Source organism: Rattus norvegicus, chromosome 17 (assembly GCF_036323735.1).
Source record: "Rattus norvegicus strain BN/NHsdMcwi chromosome 17, GRCr8, whole genome shotgun sequence".
NCBI classification, from domain to species: domain Eukaryota; kingdom Metazoa; phylum Chordata; class Mammalia; order Rodentia; family Muridae; genus Rattus; species Rattus norvegicus.
This window is the reverse complement of record NC_086035.1, coordinates 30933196-30939606: the sequence shown is the minus strand read 5'-3', so window position 1 is coordinate 30939606 and position 6411 is coordinate 30933196. Positions and strand designations below refer to the sequence as shown.

Sequence of the window (6411 nt, the reverse complement as noted above, 5' to 3'; positions counted from 1 at the left end):
ACACATGGGTCTGGGGAAATAACTCAGTGGATAAGGGCACTTGCACCTAAGTCTGATGGTTTGAGTTCCATCCCTAGGACTCACATAGTGGAAGGGGGAACAGACTGCCACAACGTTGTCCTCTGACACTGACATCTGTGCCACAGTGTGCCTGCGCCTATACACACATGCATACAGACACAATAAATAAAAATGTTATAAAAATACTGTTTCCAATACAGGAAAGACACATACAAACCATAGGAGGCATGGGTCACAAAAACTTGAGAACCACCTTCAAGAGTCAGGGAACACCCTAAGATCTAGAGCTCTAGGGCCATGACTTCTCATCTAGATTCCCAATTGAAAAAAGATGGTGGTCCTTGGAAGTCACTCTTTGGGCCCCAAGGTGGTAGTGGCAAGGTGACCCTGTCTTTCTCTGACTGTATCTGCCTCTTGGAATCTTCTGCTGGCCTTTATTCTGCTTTCTGGAGCAGCCCAACATGCAAAAACAGAGGAAGCATAGCTTGGGGACCAATACCTATGTGCCTGTGTCTTCAGGGCCAAGAAAAATACATAACCCCTTGATGCTTCAGTTTCCAAGCCCCAGATATTACAAATTATATGTTAGAATTATAAAGCACTCAGCTTTATGTCGGGAATCCCAGTGCCTACTCCCCACTCACTTGCAAGGGCCCAGGGGCAAGTTTTTTAACCTATTCTGCTGTTGTACATCACTGATTCTCAACCTTCCTAACCCTTTAAAACGGCTTCTCATGCTGTCTAAGGGATCACCACCCACAGGTTCACAACTGAAGCTCTGTGTGTACATCTCCCTTGTGTGGTCTCGCCCTGAGGCCTAGACATTCCGGAGAAGGCCTGATGTAATGTTTGTCACAGAGCACGTAATTGCCAACTTGTGGATTTTTGGTTTTTTTTTTTTGCTTTGTTTTGGTTTTTTGAGACAGGGTTTCTCTGTATTGCCCTGGATGTTCTAGAGTTTACTCTGTAGACCAGGCTGGCCTAGAATTCCCAGAGATCCACCTGTGTCTGCCTCCTGAGTGCTGAGATTAAAGGCATGTGTCACCATGCCTGGTCAACTTGTAATTTTTAAAAGATTTATTTTATATTATATGTATGGGTGTTATATATTATAGCATATATTATATATTCTATATCATATCATATACCATATATCATATACCATATATCATATACATACACACACATACACACACACATATATATATATATACATATATATATATATACACATATATATATTGTCTATGCAGTGCCCTTGAGGGTAAAAAGGGGGCTTGGAATTCCCTGGAATTGAAGTTACCATAGTTGTGAGCTGCCATGTAGGTGCTGGAATAAAACCCCAGTCTTCTACAAGAACATCTAGGGCTTTTAATTGCTAAGTCATTTCTTCAGCCCCAACCTTTTTATTTTTAGTTGTGGTAAATTACACATATAGAAATGTACTATTGTGCTAACATCAGCACCATCCACCTCCAGAACATACTGATGTCACAAATCTGAAGCCATGAAGGTGTTTAGTCACCTTTCTTCCTGGACAACTCCTGTTCTACTGTCTGTTTCCAGAAATCTGATGACTCTATATGTGTCATTCAAGATATGCCAGCCCTTTGTGCCTTTCTTCTTCTTTGTTAGGTTTTGTTGTTCTGAGGATCAAACAAGGGCCTTGTGCATGCCAGGCAAACCCTCTTAGCACTGAGACACACGCCCCAGCAGTTGTGCGTTTCTGTGTGACTTACTTCACTTTGCACACTGAACTCAAAGTTCTTCCCTGTGGTAGCAGGTGCCAGAATCTCCTTCTTCTTCAGATAAAGGGGCCTGACCGAGTGGGAGCCTCAGACACTCAGCTAACAGGGTTTCTAGAGGTCAAGTGGGGAACATTTGGCCGAGTTCAGTTCTGCCCTTTGCTCCCTACCATTGTGCTTTCCCTGGTCTCTATAAAGGCTTCTAATCTGCTCCATTCTGTGTTTCTAACTTTTGTTCAGTTGTGCCTCTACCTTCTGATCCCCCTGCAGCCCCCAGGTTAGCGTCTTGGATGCTTTTTCTCCCTACTTCCTTCCTTCGACTCATCCATATCCCCGGCTTTGACTTGGGTGCTACCAGAAAGCCCTCATCCTCTAGTCTCGCTCACTCCAAGAACCTAAGGCACCCTGTGTATGTCTAGCACTCGCTGAGCAGTACTGTAGTTATTCGCTTGTTTTCTTTCTCTAAAAATTGTTTTGTCTACTTCATTTTGTGGCGTTCCCCTGGGGCCTCCCACACAGTAGGACATCAATAATTGTAAGATTGGCTACTGTTTGGCTACCCGCCTATCAAAGAGTGGGTTTCTGGTTAAAACTAGGCACAGTTATCATTAGAATCAGCGAGCTTGATTGACACACGTTATGGACTTTGATTACAAATAAGACCTTTTGAGCAGATGCCGAACATCACTTGTGGAATTCATTCATGTTTTGCAGATGATTCAGACATCCCACATATCCCTAGTTCTTTAAGGTGCTGTATTTGGTTAATATGCATCTATTCCAGTGGAGGAGAGGCGGTAGTCACCGTTCTCAAGGGCATCTTTGTGTTTCTCCAGCATTCAGTATAGTGCCGGGTGCACAGATGCCTTCAGTAAATGTTTGCCGAGTGAACCCAATGAATGGACATTTTGTCACTGGATCTGTTCATTTATTCTCTGGCTTGTTCCCCGGCTCTCCTTGAAATACAGCTGCTTTCATTGGCTTCGCCTTTATTTACTGGGTGGATGTGCTTGTTTTCATCACCAGGAAGAGAAAGCAAGCACAGAAATAGCCTTGCCACCGCAGCCATAGTTTAGGCAAAGGAGCCTCTTTTGTGCCAAGAACGGACTCGCCCACAACTTGGTGGAGGTGTAGTCCCCGGTGCTCAAAGAGCCTTCTGTGGGGAATCAGAGGGGCAGCCGGATGACAGAGATTACATACGAGCTGTGAGTCGCCAATATGAGAAGAGCGCTTTAATCATTTTAGGAATAACCTGAACTAAGCCGAACCCGTCTGCCCCTCCTCCCCAGGCAAGGATTCATGATGGATCTGCTTCCGCACTGCAAGCCGGGGAGATGGGGGAGGGGAGGGGAGGAGCGTGAGCTTTTGTTCTGCCTCCTCCCAGGACTGGCTATCTCCATCTCTAACACAATGCTCTGAAGTCAGGCTGAGGTTCCTGAGAAAATAACAGATTTACCCAGGGGACAGGATGACCTTTCGCTCAGCCCTTATTTGTGCTTAGGACTGCGAACTCCACCTGCTCTGGCTAAGACTTAATCTCATTTTATTCGTCATAGGATGGGTCCTAGAATCTCCAAGTCCCCTCCCTGAACAAGTACAACATGCGGCTCTTGCTGGGAAGAAACTAAAAAATGTCTACTCATCCCAGCAAGTCACTGGCAACAGACTAAGGGAACCAACCACTCAACCCCAAGACTAACTTGGTGAGCCAACAGTTTGATTGGGACAGGGGCATGGGGGACATGCTAGCAACTACACCTTTGAAGAAGAGACTCCCTTCCTTCAGTAGTTGTAAATTACATCTATATCCTGGGGGAGGGGAGGGACCCTTTGTGACTGCTGTGCCCTCCCACACTTTGCTTCGGAGACTCTTAGCAGCCCAATCTTGCTAGGGTCTGGTACTGGTATTTATAGCTCTTCTAATTTCAAGATGGCAGGCTAGGGCCACGCCACATTCAAAGGACAGCACTCTTTAATTCACACTTCACTCACAGATTTTCCAGCTCAAATACAAGTATCTGACATGTTGGAGAGGATTTCTCTTATCTAAGAAGCAGGAACAAGGGGTTAGGGATTTAGCTCAGTGGTAGAGCGCTTGCCTAGCAAACGCAAGGCCCTGGGTTCAGTCCCCAGCTCCGAAAAAAAGAAAAAAGAAAAAAAAAAAAAAAAAGAAGAAGAAGAAGCAGGAACAATTCCAAAAAAAAAAAAAATTACACTAGGGCCCACATTTACCTGAAATATTAAACCTTGGGGTTATATTGGGGATTAATTCTAAAGTATCATAAATCTAAAACAAGAGGGTGGAGTACTATTCCCCTTGATTCTAGCAGTGTGCTCTCCCTCTCAATCTCTCCTGATGTCCTCAACAAACACATTTTCCTTTCCCAGTCTGCTGGAAGTAAATAACCTCTGGAGATCATTTGGGGGAGTTGAGAGCCGTTTCGCAGTCATGAGACGTGTAGGCTGACTCGTGGAAACCTGTGAGCCCCTAAATCCAGGACAGATGGGTTTGTGTTTCTTCTCATCTTCCCACTCCCATCTCCCTGAGCTCTCTGGCTGGCTCTGGCCCTCATTTTCAAATCGAGTCTGTCTCGGGGAAGAGCCAAGCGGCGCAGCCCCGCCCCCTCCTCAGTGACCAGGTGCTTTCCGGCATCTCTGGTTTTCCCCAAGTTCCTCTACTCATCTCTGGGGAAATCGTCGGGCCAACCTACCTGAACCCGACCCTGTCCCGTCTACTGTATTCCCTCCGCTCCTGAACCCAGCAATATCCAAGATTTATGCTGCTATCCGTGCTTCTCGGTGATTAAAAATAGGTTTTCTTCCCTGCAGCTGCTAGGCTGTATTCGTGTCTGAAATACAGCGGTACTTTGCTGTGTGAATCCGCGCCTTTTCTTGCAAGGACCAGCCCCTGAGGGAGAAATCTTTTATTTGTCATTCGTGGTTCATCAAGGCCGAGTTGAAGGTGTCTTTCAGATGAAGAAGGGTTGAAGCAGAATCCTACCTCCTGCTGCCTCTGCTTCTGCATAGAAATCAGAGTGGCCTGATGGGGGAGCTGAGTCTAAGGCTGATCAGATGAGCAGTTAGTTATTCTCTAAACAGGAAGGGCAAGGCCATTTGACATTGCATTGGGGTTTAAAAACGAGAAATAAATACATTTGATGGTGGTGGTGGTGGTGGTGGTGGTGGTGGTGGTGGTGGTGTGTGTGTGTGTGTGTGTGTGTGTGTGTGTGTGTGAGAGAGAGAGAGAGAGAGAGAGAGAGAGAGAGAGAGAGAACATCTCTATATGCTGGGGAGTGAACTAAACTAATACTAGACTAAAGGCAGGTGCCAGCATGTCCTGCCTCTTCATTGATTTTTTTTTTTTTGACATAATGTTGCCAAGGTAGCCTGGAGAATGGGATTGTCCTGCCTCAGCATCCTCACTACTGGGGTTGCAGGCCTGTGCCACCAGGCTTGGGTCTTCTCTCTTGAACGCACACCAAGTGCTACTGAGCTTCCCCTGCCAAGGACACCAGAGCCTCCATTCCCCTGTCCCTTCCTTACTGAGTAGGACGATGATGGTCAGGATGCTACCCTATCCCGGTGCCCTTGTTCCTCCTGACCCTTCTCTCAGGTTTACTGTCTGGTTCTTCATCATAGTTCTGCCTCTACTGTACATGTTCCCGTATCCCTGTTCTCTTCTGAAGCTCCTCTTGCTCAGAGCTATCCCCAGAAAGTGACTGATTTCCTTTTACATCCTGCTGGCTTACCAATATATGTCTCTGGAACCAGAATCCAAACTCACTGGAGTTTGACTGGGGCATATAGAGATGCGCTCTCTCTCTCTCTCTCTCTCTCTCTCTCTCTCTCTCTCTCTCACACACACACACACACACACACACACACACACACACACACTCCCTTTTCTGGGAGTTTGTTGGAGGGTAGGGTGGGGGGTGGAGTCTACTTGATCTGACTGTAGCCATCTCAGTTGTAACCGCCATCTTGCCCGCCAGGTGACCCCTGGCATGCATTCCACAGGCTATGGCATAAACAAAACAGTTAAAACTCACTGCCTCTTAACCTGCTGTTTGACATGTTAATAGTTTTTGAGAAAGACCAGGAATCTGAGGCTGGCCATGACCTCCTTTGTCTAGCAAGACTTTACTCCCTTCCTGCCTTAGAGCGTTATTCTCCTGTCTTGCTACTGTCTATAAGGACTTAACAGAGTGTATGCAGTGACCTTTCCTTAGCTTTTGGGTCCCTTCTACCTTTTTCAATTGGTTCTCAGACTCCACGAATGAGTTTTATTCAAACAAGACCGAGCAGGGATATCCCTATGGCTGAAGGTGAAAACAGAGTCCACGGAAGATTTTTTTCCTTAAGATGAGAAAGCTGTCTGAGTGTTATCCTCGTGTGCACTTTCAGGCTGGAGTGTGGTCCTATCCTAGAGTGTGGTAGCAGAGCCAGAGGACTCTTTCTAGGGTTTGCTGCAGCTGGCTTTGCAGATAGGAAGAGGTCACTGTATGCTCTTACGATTTAGAACAAGACCTAAAATAGGTTAATCGCTCCCTGGGGTGAACAGAACTCTGGCCCCAGGCCACCGGGGCTCCTCAGTGAAAGTCTGGAGAGGCCCTGGCTAGTAGATGCAGAGCTTCTCGGTTAA

The 6411-nt window shown here is 46.4% G+C and overlaps 1 long non-coding RNA gene across 1 annotated transcript; it reads left to right on the top strand.

Moving 5' to 3' along the window:
• Positions 1-2602: 2602 nt before the first annotated feature.
• On the top strand, positions 2603-4903 carry LOC120097753 (uncharacterized). Its single transcript, XR_005495457.2, has 3 exons — positions 2603-2971; positions 3323-3469; positions 4155-4903. It is a non-coding gene; the product is annotated as an uncharacterized LOC120097753 (long non-coding RNA).
• The last annotated feature ends 1508 nt before the right edge of the window (positions 4904-6411 follow it).